The sequence below is a fragment of the Grus americana genome, chromosome 5, assembly GCF_028858705.1.
Source record: "Grus americana isolate bGruAme1 chromosome 5, bGruAme1.mat, whole genome shotgun sequence".
NCBI lineage: Eukaryota > Metazoa > Chordata > Aves > Gruiformes > Gruidae > Grus > Grus americana.
This window is the reverse complement of record NC_072856.1, coordinates 25741127-25754605: the sequence shown is the minus strand read 5'-3', so window position 1 is coordinate 25754605 and position 13479 is coordinate 25741127. Positions and strand designations below refer to the sequence as shown.

General features: G+C 44.6%; 1 long non-coding RNA gene across 5 annotated transcripts in view; it reads left to right on the top strand.

The window, feature by feature from the left end:
* Window positions 1-13240, top strand: part of LOC129207001 (uncharacterized) — a 36673-nt gene extending 23433 nt beyond the window's left edge. Inside the window, exons 3-6 of one of the 5 annotated variants that reach the window (XR_008577341.1) lie at window positions 1372-1440; window positions 6621-7013; window positions 9156-9282; window positions 12021-13240. This is a non-coding gene — a long non-coding RNA (uncharacterized LOC129207001). Of the gene's footprint in view, window positions 1-1371; window positions 1441-6620; window positions 9283-12020 lie in introns of all 5 variants that reach the window. The other 4 variants (XR_008577342.1, XR_008577339.1, XR_008577343.1 and 1 more) reach the window with 4 other exon arrangements.
* The last annotated feature ends 239 nt before the right edge of the window (window positions 13241-13479 follow it).

Below are 13479 nucleotides of genomic sequence, written 5' to 3'. Positions count from 1 at the left end.
CAAATACACTACTTTAAAGCATTACCGTATTCACCTTGGGACGAATCCATTCAGAGACACAGTACAAAGCATATGGTTGTGATGACAGCTCTGGGACCAGGATGTATTTGTCCCCTGTGCAATGGGGTTATGCCTGCAAGCGTATATTTTGTGAAAAGTAGTTGGCTTTAATGATGTTTAAACAGCCAGTTTTCTTTCTCAGGAAAGACAGAAAGACTAAGAAATAAAAATAGAAGGAGGAAGGGAGAGGGCCCCAAGAAAAAGACGAGTCATTTTTACCACAAGTAAAAGTGTGGGGCTTTTGACCAGGCACCTGAATAATTAGAAGCATGTTTTTAAAAGCTTCCCTATCTGCATAATTTGTTGCCTGCCTGCTGGTGGGTTCCCAAAGACAATAAAGGACCGGTTTGGGAGGGGAGCAGCTGAGTGGGATTTGTGAGAACTGTGATTCTGCTCCTGGCTTTGCTGTTGGCTCGCTGTGGGAGCCAGGACTGAGCCAGGATATGTGCTTTCCCTTTGCAATGCACCACGGACATGAGCTCGTGCTGCTTGCTTGGTGAGGCCGAATCGATTCATGTCTGTGGGTACAGTCACACCATGTCTTGCACCAGAGTTAGACCCCAGGGCTAAAGCCTTAGCTTGGCTTAATTTCTCCTTGCTCATATCCCAAGTCTTGGTCCTGGCTTTCTTGGTCCTGGTTTTGAAATCTGCTCTGCCCCAGGGTTAGGAGCCAGCCAGCACACCAGTGCCAGTTCAGGTCCAACTCCTACTGCAAGAGGCAAGGCTGACGAGACGCATTCCCGCACTGTGTGACAGCAGCATGACATCTCATGCAGTATCTCTGCATGAGATCTGTGTCTTTCACAGGATGCTCAAAATACATCTTTTAATGGAAAATTCAGGCATGTTAGTGTTTAACCTACACAATTGAAAACAAAGGCAATTGACTTACTAGAAGAAAGTAGGTATTAAGCACTCTTACTGTGCTGTTGGAAACCTCCCCTAAATATCACAAATGCTTATAAAATACAGCACAGGCATGTTCCCAATCTATATAACTCATCTTCTCCACTATTTAAATCCCATCTTTAGCTTCTTAAATTGCAAGGACAATCAAGGGACTTAATTTGCAAGTCCCTTGACTGTCCTTGCCTAAAGCACCCGGCTTCTAGGGGACCTGACCATCACAGAACTTTTGAGGTCTTCTCCTTAAGACATGTTTGGGATTGAAAAAAACTCAGTGACTTCACTGTTGACAGTTTTGTTAAAAACCCAAGTGATTTCTGGTGACAGATTTGAAGAGCAGCTGGTGTCTTGGCTGACTGTGATGCAGAGATGAAACTTCATTGTAATGCTCTGGTTGCCTTTCAGAGGGTGCTGTCTCTATCCTTTGACTACATGAGGGACAAAGAGCCTGGCCTCTGGGCTTGGATTGGCCAGGTGAGGCACTTGGTGGTGGATGTTGTGATGGAGGAATGAAGTAGCGAGAAGTTATAATGCAGCTGAGCATTGATCTATGTTAGAAGGTCAACCTGTGATCTCAGCGAAGTGGGTTTATTACTCAGGAAGTAAAAGAAGAAGAAAAAGCTTGCTCCCAATTTAATTCTATGCTGTCCTCCTCTGTCCCTCCTCTTGTTACATCATAAGATGTCCGTATGGCAGTGCATGGAACATGTTTGTAGCATATCTGCTACAGCTCCAGTGTAGCTTTCTACACCTGTAGTTACCTCCCAGGTCTTAGGCTTCAAGGCGGGCTACCACCAGGCCAGGTAGATAACGAGAGTCATCCATGGTCTTGCACAGCAGGTGTATAAGGCTCTGCTGTTGATTTTTCTCTGCCACTGGGGCTGGCGAAGCTACACTGAAGATAACAGCTGTATCTGTACATGACGGTCCTTGAATTGCAGTGTAGCCACTGCAGGGGACAAAAATAAATCTTGTGAAGCGCCAGTTTTTAAGCTGCAACTCAGAGGCAACTCTAACCTGCAGCTAGAGCCAGGAAAACCACCTGGCTCTCATAGCAGATAAGTCTTCATGGTCTTTTTCTTAAAAACATGCACAGCAGTAGATAAAGCAGAGAACTCAAACAGTTCTCAAAGGCATTCAGTGTTTTCACAACATCACCATCAATGAACGAAAAGCCAATTCTGGTAAGAGCAGCATGTCTTTTCTTTTTTTAGATTGCAAACATAGGCTAGATACAATTGCATGAAGTTGTCTTTCATTGGATTCCTTGTGTTTGCAAGATCAAAGCCCCTCAGGATGTAACAAGAATCTCTACAATAGCCCGTGGATACTCATTTTAATAAAGAGTTGCTTTTAAAATAACCTGAAAAGGAAAAAAAAAGAAAAAAAGAAAAAAGCAACTAAAATCCAGGTCCTGATGGGATAACTTATTTATTCTCTCTCAGTTATTTTCAGCTCTGTAAGACAAGTCTCAGAAATGCCTTTCCCACCTCAAGTTTGTCTCATATAGGGCTGTATTTCCCAGCTACTCAACTAGAGGTGGCATGAAGCAAACGGGTTTTAAATGGATTTAGAAGTAGACCAGATGGAAGAAGAATTATGCTAGCAGCCCAATAAGTTCAAGAACTGCTATGCCGCTCTGAGAGGGAGACTCAGCAAGGGCTGTGTTTGCAATCAGTGGCATTAAAATGCCCCCTCAAAACCCCCAAGGGAAGTCTCAGTGTCAGGCAGTTATCTGGTGGTCCAGCGCTACTTTCTCAAACAGTTCAAAACCATACACTCCTGTATGCCCTCAGCTCTTGCTCCTGCCTCTCAGCCCTTCCTGAGATGCTGACGGAGATGCCCCTCACATGCCATTAGCACCCCTCTCTGCTGCCCTCACACAGTGCTGCAGCCCAGTGAGTGTGAGAGCAGCTCTGCTTCCTTTGACCAACAGCTTCCCGTCTGCCAGAGCTTGCTGGGGGAACTAAAGGAGTTCAAGAAACACCTCGTGTTTGGTAATATGGCATCGTCTATATCCAATGCTCGACATTCACCTTCTTGTCACAGTGTGGAGCTTGGGGTGTCATAGAGAGAGGTTGGGGTAGGAAAACGTTGTTGATAAATGGTCTCTCTCTGAAGTCCTAAGCAGACAGAGTGTGCCTGAGTGAAAACCATAAAAAAAGCCCTTCTTCCACCGCTAAACTGACAGCAAAGCATGCTGAGGGTCAGGCCTTTGGTGGGTGATTCATGGCTCTGGGGTCACACGGGTTAAAGATTCTCATCTGAAGGGGATTAGGTGTTTCCAAGGAAGCACAGTCCTTCAGTGCCTCCAGCGTTTCCTTGAAGCTTTTGGAGTCTCAGACCTGCTTAAGACCTACCTCATTATTCTGTCTCATCACATGAAAAGTCCATCACAGCTTTGGCAGAAGGTATGGAGGCTGTGTGGTGTAGGGAACACGAAAGGAAATCCTTTGAGAGGCGCCAGTTCCTTCTACCAAATCCAAATACCTCTGGGTGCAGGGGAAGCCAGGCCAGCTCCTGGGAGTCTCCTTGGTGCCAAGATAATATGTTCATCCATCTGACAGCCTGGCAACAGAGCGTGCTCCCCACTTCGTGCCCCTTGTGCGCCCTGTACTTTGCTATGCAACTACACCTTCCACCCTGCTCGCTGCAAACCAGTGCAAATGTCTGTTTGGGTGGGGAGAGCTGACTACGAGGCACATCCCATGTGGTGACAACTCCTCTGGAGAAATCAAACATCTCCTGTGGATATTGCACACAGGGCTGGCCACTTTGCTGATGAGAGTGCCTGGGGACAGGGCTGGAGCGGGCTCTGTTGGCCCTTGTTTGCTTCCTCCTGAACCCTCTCCCTCTGCTCCTCTCTCCTTTTTGACATCAAACGTTTCTCTCCTAGCAAGGTTTTTTCCAATGCTTTGCATTAAGTTCACAGTGTAAAATTAGAATGTATTGGGCCACTACAAGATGCTGAGGTTGTTAAAGCTCTGGCTGTGTGTGTGTGCATGTGTGCATGTGCGCATGCACGTGTGTGTGTACGTGTGTGTTTAATGCAGGGCTTTACAAAACTATCAAGCACTCTTTAAAGTGCCATAAAATTTAATGCTCAATAGGGAAGCCTAAACAAATGAAGCTGCACTATAAAATGTTTAGTGTTTCTATCGCTTTCACTTTGAACATGAAGACTTACTGCAACTCACAAGAGGGATTTCTCTGTCCTTTTCTCTTCCTTATCCTTTCTCCTTTTGCCTTTTTTCTTCTGTATTCCCTATTCCCAGAGAATTTACCATGGATTTTGTACAGGAATATCTCCAAATCCCTGTGCACTCGGTTCCAAAAAGTACGGCTGTCTGCTGAAGGGAACTGCCTGTTCTCTGATTGTTCCTTGGCAAATAAATAGTTGAAATTAAAAAAAAAAAAAAAAAGCACTACTCTTTCATCTACTCCAAAAGCCACTATATTTAATTATTTTACTGTGTAAAGTGGCTGCCAGAAGTGCCTGGTGCAACTCTTACCCTTGGCCTGCTGTGACTGTCTGCTTTTGTCGTGACTTCAAACGCAGATCTCAAAGCGTAATCGATGGAGAGCCAAAGTGTGCCCTAAGGTCTCCTGAGGCACAGGCAACGGGGGCGTTTTGTAACTGCCCAGTGAAGACACCTAAGTTGCACATTCTTGTTATTATCAATGAACTCAACCATCGTGTGGCTTCCACCTTACTTGCACATCTCTCAACATCCTCTCTATAAAGTAAGGAAGGACATGAACAGGTGAGGTGCCCTTTTTGCTGCTGTGAGAGGACCTCTCAGCTAACCCTCATGGAACAGCATAGTCAAGTATTGGTGAATAAAGTTAGGCAGTTAAGTAAATTGTCTACTTTCAAAGGCAATGGGGATTAGATATTACCTCCAGCACCCTAACTGAACAGTACCAGACCATTCTTGGCCTCATGGTCCTCATCTGTACTCCAATGGTGGCAATGTTCACCTTCTTCTGGTATAAAGCTTTCAACTCATTAAGTTTTGTGACATTTGGCTTCTCAGGACTGAGATGCAGGCTGAGATTGGCAGGGAAGAGCAGGACACATTTCTAGCTGGCATAGCTCTGTTTCCACCAACAGGCAATGGGGGACAGCAGTAAAGACTGTAAGTTGTTGTCTCCATCTCTTCTGGACTATGGCACAATATTATGTGAATGTATGTTTTAATTTCTGTCCATACTATGATCTCTTTGGAGAAAAGATGTAGCCAGATGCCTTTGTCCAAATAGTTTTTCCAAATGAAAGGCTTCAGATTATGAAGGAAATTGAATTGCTCCTCTTTTTCTAGACCTCAGAGAAGCCACAGCTCGTGGTCTTTCCTATTATTTCAGTTGTGTTCTTCAGTCTCATCAAGGGAACATTACAACGTCACAGCCTTTCCTCCTGACTGGAACACAGGAAAGTGGGGATTAAATCTTGCGCATACTCTAACACTCCTGTATTTTGGACACAAGTGGAAGGAACTTGTCTGTTTTCTAGTTTGCCTTCCATCTGCCCTTGGGCCTGAACTTAGCTGCAGGTTTCGGCATGAGAAGAGGCATGAAGTTCCAATGTGCACATCTGGAATTAAGAGCCGAAAATTGGGCTCGGTGCTGATAACGCTTTATTGACAGGAGATGAAAGTCTTGATTCCAATAACTTTCCGAGCTCCAGTTCCCACTGCTTTATGAGGTGTTACACACTTTGGTACCTTTGAGAGAGAGTTTGCTTCCCCTCCTTCTCTCCCACATCTTTATTGCTTCTGTTCCACAGACTTGAGTCATTAAAGTCTGAAATGCTTCAGCCCAGGAGGGTATGGAAACCTCCTTTTCCTGAGCCCCAGTGAGAAAATGTCAGCAACCAGATTATCTGAGAGGGATGGGCATGACAGATCCCAAGGCCAGAGTGCTCACAGGCTCCCAGTGTCGGTCAGTGGCAGAGCTTGGCACTAACGACTCGGGTCAAACTGCAAAGAGGGCAGCCACCTACGATCCATACTCAGTTCATCTTCCTTCCTCTGCCGACTGCATGGCACCAGCATGGAAACTCCCATGCTGACAAAGAGGGCTCGCAGCACGGGGGAAGAAAGCAAAAGCAGAGAAGGAAAGGCAAATCACAGGAGGCATGGTGCGACTATCATTCCCCACCGCCATGTGTTCCTGCACTAGCAGCATAGTGGGTGAGGCAGGACTCTCGTGATCGTGACCTTCCCCAGCACCAAGGACCAAACTGATCTCAGAAGGCTCCAAAGTCAGGGGGACACCAGACACTTCCGTCAATTCTGTCTTATGAAGCGCAGGTCGCCTGCATCCATTGGACTTTGGGAAACCAAGACATTATCTATGTTCCTGTTCCCCTCCGAGCTGATCTGAGTTACCGTTCTCCGTGCTCCAGCCATGGATTGAGGGGCTTCCTCCTGCATGTCTTGGGCTACCTGGTCATTTGCCTCACTTTCTTACTGCCGGAAACAAGACTTAATAAAAGCAGCTGCCGTTAGGGACTCCAGTCCCTAAATCAGTTCTGCATTAACAGCGAAGGCTCCATGAAGGGAAAGTCAAAGGCTGCAGGCCATTATAATTACAATTGCCAAAATATAACATTGCTCAAATTGGGATTTTTTTTTTTTTTTTTTTTGGTGCAGAAAATGTGTGCTTGCCTGCAGAAGGGCTTCTGTGTTTGTAAGTATTCCTTTCTTCCTTATATTAATTTATTTCCTAACAAATACTAGCTGTCCTTAAAAATCTTGCCTGTGCTTTTCTGGACACTTTCAAATTTCCTTTAGAAAGGAAAATGCCTGAAAAAATGAAGTTTGGTGTTTTCAGCCAAAAATAAGGTATTTTGTCTCAAAAAAAAAATGCAATAGGAACTTTAACCAGTTATCATAACTCACTCTTCACTTTTAAGATACAACGTTTTCAGTCACTCATCATCACATATTGCTATATGGGCATCATGGGATCTGTAGTCTTATCCCAGCATCTCATCTGTGGAGTTGAGCGTGGGCAAGAAGAACTGTCACTGCAGCTCCCATTAGGTAAGTCAATGACATATACATAAAACAGAAAAAGATAAACATTTTCAACGTAAAAAAATAGTTCAGATTAAATATTTACATTTTTAGTGTCAAAAAGCTCCCAAGTTTTCAGATCGGCTGTAATTGCAGCTCTGTGATGGCACTATTAAGGCTCCTGTCATAACTGCAGACAGTCTGTTCCCCCTGCAGGAAGCTGCTTCAGTATTTATTACAACACTGAGGTCATCGCTAGTGTTAACTAATAGCTGTCCCTAAGGACGGGTAAATTGTGATCCAGAATCCTTATCTTATTCATTTTCTGTTTCTTGCCCACCTCCTTTTTCTAACTTGGACTCTGAACTGAGACAAACTGTTTAGGAAGAAATTGCGTCTGAAGCTACAAGGCTCCTCTGGGCTTCCCCCTTCCTGCTGAGCATCTCATCCTGTGGCGATACCCATCCGTAGCATTTCACAGTCCAGTGCTTCTGAAGCCCACAGAGAAGGAGGGAATCAAAAATGGCACAAAATTACCAGTTTCCTGGCTGGATTCAAAAATGTGCACCCTCCAGCAGGTCTCTGGGATGTTGCTTATCTGCAGGTCTCCCTTGTTTGAGCTGAAGATCCTTTTTGTCTTTGGTGATTTCTTCTTTTTGTAGAAGAAAGGAAGCGCTGAGCCTTCAGGAAGCTAACCATTTTCTCTGACTTTTGCTGATATTACAAGGCCCCTCCATAGCTGCAGGCTGCTCCTACCTCTCCCCAGAAGTTTGAGTCCAACAGTGCAAGATTGTCACAAAACCAGACTCTTACAGGAGGTTTCCTCTTCTTAGAAGGCACAAGGTTGCTTTCCAGTTGACACAGTCCTGATGCATTTGGGAAATAGATGCCAGCTCTTTCGACCTCTTCTCCTAATGCTTTCTGAAAGAGTTGGGTAGCTTTAGTTTTACACCAGATATCAAAGAGCAGCTCAAAATCTGGAAAGGTCTCAAGTGCTCACTTGTAAAGATCCCCAGAGAGCTTGACAGTGGAATCCTTTCTGTTCCTTCACAGATTTTATTTTAAGGTTTATAGTGAGCTTTTTGCTCTTTTCTGGACCTGAATTGTCTCTGGTCTGTCAGCCACATGGTGCAGATGTCTGCATCCCCTTCCCTGCCAGCATTCTTCCAGTCATTATTCCCAAAACCTGATCTCCTTGTCTGAGCCTCCATGTGTTAAGGATCCCTTTGGGACAACATGATTATTTCCCTCTGCCTGCTGTGTATCCCCTGACAGCTTGTCTGGTAAAACCCAAGCTTTGACCACAGGCAAATATCAGTCTTAGAACTGGTTCATCTTGAGGAGAGAATTACCATTACATTGAGTTACAGTTCTTTCACCAAACCAATCTTGTCACCAACCTCCAAAAAAAAAAAAAGCACCAAACAGAGAAAGAGATGGTAACTTATGAACTTCTTCACATCATAGAAAGTGCAATCATTTACCTTCTGTTCAAAATACTTTTAATTCAGAATGAGAAAACAAACAATGAGAAGAAATAAAATTATAGTGCATGTAGGCCAGTAAGGTGTGTGTACACACTAAGTTAGGGTCCCCTGGCTTCCCATCAGATGAGTCAGCTACAGACCCAGCCATGAAATGTTGTATCCTCCATTGCCTGTAAAGAGAAGCCTGAGGAAACACAGGACAAGGGCTTACACAATAATGGTTGGCCTGGGTTAGTCACCAAATCTTCTACTCCTAGAATGGAAGAGACTTAGACAAAACCAGCTAGTGGCAGACTTGAAACACCAAGAGATACTTCTTCATCCAGCCTAGAGTTAAGCCATGGAATTCCTCGTCACAGGATGTCTGGATGTAAATAATGTACTTACTAGAAGGGTAAATTGAGGGGAAAAAAATCATCTAGAGCTGTTAAACACAACAATATTAAATTGCTGGAAGTCTGGGAATATGTGCTTAAAATCTGACTCGTTCACCCTTTCCTAGGCACCTGTTATGCAGGTATCAGAGGGTGGCAGGGTAGCTGAACCTTCGGTCAGCTACTATGTTGAAGGACCACACAGTCTTTGTATGTGTAGATCATGTTGCGTTACAGCCTATATCGCTCTTTCAGAGGACCTTGCTTCTATCCCAAGCTTACTGTTTTTTCTCCTTTCTAATGTGCAGCCACAGCTTGAGAGAGAGACAAGTTGCAGTTTGTGTGCTGGGGAGATTCTTCAGGTTACGTGATGCCCAAACATGTTTTCCTACTGAAGGCAGGAGGATCATCTGTCCCAAGGCTTGGGCCTCTGCTGTAAGCAGAAAGCAATACTTCATCTCATGCTGCTTCTGTCTTCCTTTGCATTGCGCCCACAGTCACATAATACTTAAATCTGGACAAGAGTTAGAAAAATTGCATTCATGTTTATGGAAGTAAAATCAACTAGTAAGCAAGGTATACTCTTTTTCAACCCTTCAGTCAGCTCCCAGAACTCCTCTCAGCCTGTCCTGCAGAAGAAGGGGTGGGTTATCCCAACTGTGTTGACTGCCAGGTTGTACCGGAGCTGCTCAGTAACCCATTGCTCAGAGGCACTCAGCATTTCTTCAGGATTTTCCCAGCATTAGTCTCTGTATGAAGTATTCTAGGTGCAGATATTTTATTAAATATGGAATTCTGATTTCAGCTTGCACAAAAATAGCACCCTCAAAATACTGGCGTGAATTTGCTGTTTCTGCAAATAAAAGTATCAGTAAAGGAGACAAAATTAGGCATAGAATTGGTGAACCTTGGACAATTTTGCTTTGCATACCTTGGTTCTCTGAGATGCCATGCATGTGTCTCAGTTCTGGTGTGAAACATTCCCTTTCCTTCTGGCTCTGAGACTCATATGCAGACAATCCATTACACCAATTCCAACAAGCCTACTTCTTCCCTTGCCAGTCCTGGCTTTCCGCTGACTAATAAGGCAGCAACAGGTACCCCTGTGTCTACCCTGATGGCCAACAAAAGATTTTAACCCTTTGCTGCTGGGATCCTTTGAGGTGAAAGTGAGGAGCACAAAGCTGAGCACGCTGCACCTCTGCCGCGGCTGGCTGCAATCTCCTGCTCCCCTTTGACAGATGGGAAACACCCTGAAGCAAAATTAAGAGGAGCCCTGTTTATTTTGGGACTGCAGATTACTGTCAAACATGAAGAGAGACAATTATTTCCATTGTGGAAAATGTGGCATTAGCAAACGAGCAGTTCCCTCCGCCTCGGCTTTGTGTTTTGCTTTTCTCTAAGGAAGGTTTCCTTTTTTTTCTGCAGCACAGGCTTGAATTAAGTGGGCAGAGAAGCATTTAAATACAAATATTTGTAAACTAAGTGGTTTTCCTGAACAAAGTAGATCCAGATGACAGTCAGTCTGTCAGCTGAAGCATCTCAGTGCCTGTCACACGACGGCCCCTTTTGTTGGGCAACTGGGTGCTCACGGAGGCGTCCCGGGGGGGGGAGGCGCAGCGAGGCCGGCAGGCAGCACCCAGTGCTGGGGGATGGCAGCAGGAGAACCCAAGTGGGGTGTGCTCCAGTGGCAGGATGGAGGAGGCAGGGCATTTTTGACCACAAGTACCAAACTCCAAGGGCTGAAAGGCAATGAGGACTGTGGTAAAGCTGTTAGAGAGCTCGAAGGTGCAGAAGATGCTATGGAGGTGCAGAAGAAGACCTCATTGGTGTCTGATGGATTTTTCAGAGGGCAAATAGACCCTGGCAACCTGGCGGTGGTGTGGGAATGTGGGGGACAGTGTGGATGAGCACCTTCAGAGTCAACATCCACTCTAGACAGCTCTAGCAGTTCATCAGGTCATGATAGTTGGGCAGGAATTTTCTTGCATAAGCTTTTTCTGCCAGGAAAAAATGTATTCACTGTATGCTAAACCTTCCGAAGGATTTGGTAAAAGCTTAATCAGGAAGAGTTTCTCATGCCTTAGAAGGTCAAAATCAAGGTAGGTGCCCCTTCTTGAGGACAGTCAGCAGGTAAGGCCTTCTCTGGGGCCATAGGTGATCCAGACTCAAACCCCTTGCTTACACTAGGTCTAAGCAGTTCCCACCTTGCTCCAGAACTTATTGAACGGGTAGTTGCGTTTGCATTGTTTTTCACTGAAAAGCCTCGAACAAGCCCTAATCCTTCCTGACGAGAAACAGAAGAAAAATCTTGGAAGCACAGGATGGGAAAAGCACTTCTTGCCCATCAGTATGAATTATTATCCCAGGCTTGTACTTGCTGACACAATTTCTGTCCCATGTCTCTCACCTCCCACGGCTCACCTCCACAGCGGTGGGCTCTGACCAGCCCCAGGGCCCCATGGAGGTCTGCAGGCCAGCGCTGCACCTCCGGATCCTGCAGAGCTGCGTATGCCAAGTGCCAGGAAAGTGCCAGGTTTGGCTCTGCTAGCTGTTATTTTTAATTCTCAATAATGCCCTGAGGCTTCTGTTACTTTCCATTGTTCAGTTCTGGGGGGAGCTGTACTGCCAAGGTCTGTTCACTTGTTCTGGCTTTTTCTGCAAAGGCCTGAAATGCCTTTTTTCTATTTGTTCTCAGAAATAAAGCTTCTCTGCAAATGGCACGTACCAGCTTTCCAGCCTCCCTGTGTCTTAACCGCAAATGTCTGCCTCCTGACAACTTTTCTCTCCTGCTAACTTGGTCTCTCTGCAGCGGCTGCTTGCACTCTCCCGGTCTGTCTGTACGGCTGTGGCAGGACATGATGGGGAGGAAGGAAAACTCCTGGCACAGAATATCAGCATGGAGCAGCTTTCCAGGTCATCAGGATGGACATCTCCATCCGCGGGGGGCTGGTCCTGGACCCTCTCCCCCAATCCCCATGAAATATATTCCACATTAAATCTCCTGTCACATTACTGAAGGGGGCACTGATGTATTTGATTAGTAAGGAAGCTCTGAAGGAACCCATCTGTCTTAGCATTTGGTTGGATATTTATCTCTTTCATGGGTTTCTTTTGTCCAAAGGAATCGTTTACTCTGATGTGAAATAATGCAAGATCTGGTCTCTTTGCAGATTCCAGCAGGAAGCTATCCTCCCTGAGCCTCATTTTAATCTCCTATTGTTGTAAATCAGGAATAACCGCAAGAAAGACAGTAAAATTAAGCTTGTGAAAACTGATGTACAAGACTTAAGGCCTCTGATCTCCACCAGCAATGGAGATGAACTCACTCCTTGAATCTCTTCTCCCTCTGTATGCAAATGCTGCTGGTCTTTCGAGATGCTCAGATGTGGCTCTGAACCTTGTATGCTGGAACACAGCGTCCAGGCTTTGTAAAGCGGCTCCTCACTGATATAAAGACTTACAGAGGAAAATTCTCTTTCTGGGCGAGGCTCGATAGAAATAAGAAATTCTGGTTGCGCAGAAAAGCTTTTGAACCTACTCTCATCCCAATCAAGCTGCTGCAACACACTTCCTATTTGCATCAATTAAAATGATGGTTATGGATCAAATTAAAAAAAGAAATCTAAAGGATATTTCTGTGGTATCGGAGCAGACTGTTTCTAAAAACTTGTGTGACCGCAGGAGCTCAAGGAAGCAACGTTTTGTTTTTTGTTCTGCCTACTCACAAGATATGGTCAGGAAAAATGTTTTTTATGTTTTCTTCTCTTTCCAAATGGCTAAAATCTGAGCTTAGTTTCTTTCCTGTTTCAGATAAATGGAATGGATTCTGATTAAAAGCTATGTTTAATTGAAACTGCCAAGATAAGAAAATATTTTAAGATTTTGCTATGTTGAAAATATGAATTTAAGAATAGATAGAATTTCAACAATCTGACTTGCAAGATGCCATTTTTTATTCATTTCCCTCCAACATTTTATTTGTCTCAGACAGTAAGAATTGTCTGCTCGCTTTCATAGTTTGGGGAGATGCTGAGATTTCAGACCATGCAGGAAATACCTAATAATGCCATTCCTTCTTGCCATTCTCATGCTTTCGCATTAAGGTTTGGCATGAGACCAGGTTTAAGAGTGAAACGCTGCCTGTCTATCAAAGTTTTATGGTTCTTCCAGTGATGTCTGGGCACCTTTTTGTTTTTGTTAGAGCTTGAGAGATACACAGAGAAGTGACCTTTCTGCTTTCATAACTTGTATAAATAAATGGGCTTGCAAAATGCTTCTGGCAGCCCTGGATGATGGAAAGCTAAAATTCCACTTTGTGAGAAATTTTCACTTTTAAAACTGAGATGTTAGTCTGACTGGAAGTGAAAAGACAGTCTTCATGAATTTCCCTTGGAATAAAATGCTGAAACATTAAAATTTGTAGCTGTCAATGCATCATCTTCTGCTGATGTGGAACTGCTCTGGTTTTGTAGCATCGAAACATGAAGCTGCATGTTAAACATGGCACCTGGTATATCCAGGAATATTTCATATACTTTGCAAATGACAATGAAATTAGCCAAAGCATTGAACATAAAAACAAAGCAAGGGATGGGGAGCCACGGGAGTGGGAATCGCTGTGCTGGGGCT